The following is a 602-nucleotide window of genomic DNA, read 5'->3' on the forward strand; positions in this document are numbered from 1 at the left end:
GGGCTAAAGGGAAACCCTTTCCAAAAAAAACCAAAAAAAAAAAAAAAAAATCCAATCTTTTCCTCCCCAATCTTTTTTGTTTTTTCTTGTCTTTTTGAGACCTTCAGTACCTCTGCACTCTCTATTCCTTCTGTCTGTGACTCCCTAGATTTTGACAATCTAAAAAGAAAGGACAAGCCACCCAGTCCTGAAAGACTTCAAGGATTAAGCAGGATTAGTGGCTATACTGGGAATTAAGTCTCTCACCCTGTCACTCTTCTGAACACACTAAGCCTCAGAACTGCCGGATTCTAGTGTTTAGATCACAGCCAGCAGATGATTCACTGAAGAAGGCGCGCATGGGTCAGAGACAGAAGAAACACAGAAGGTTTATGCTGAGAATTGAAAAACAGCTCCTGTCAGGCATGATGGCGCAAGTCCCACATACTTGTCTGGGAGGCTGAGGCAGGCAAATTTCAAGCCTAGGAGTCTGAGATCAATCTGCACAACAGATCCTGAGCAGCGCTTTCCCACTGCAGCACTCTTAGTTCCTCCACCTCCAGCTACAGGATGGATGAGTCACCTGGGCTTGGCCTTTCCCTGCCCTAGGGGTCTTTACCCAG

This window comes from Nannospalax galili, unplaced genomic scaffold, assembly GCF_000622305.1.
Source record: "Nannospalax galili isolate Female #2095 unplaced genomic scaffold, S.galili_v1.0 scaffold1224, whole genome shotgun sequence".
Taxonomy (NCBI): domain Eukaryota; kingdom Metazoa; phylum Chordata; class Mammalia; order Rodentia; family Spalacidae; genus Nannospalax; species Nannospalax galili.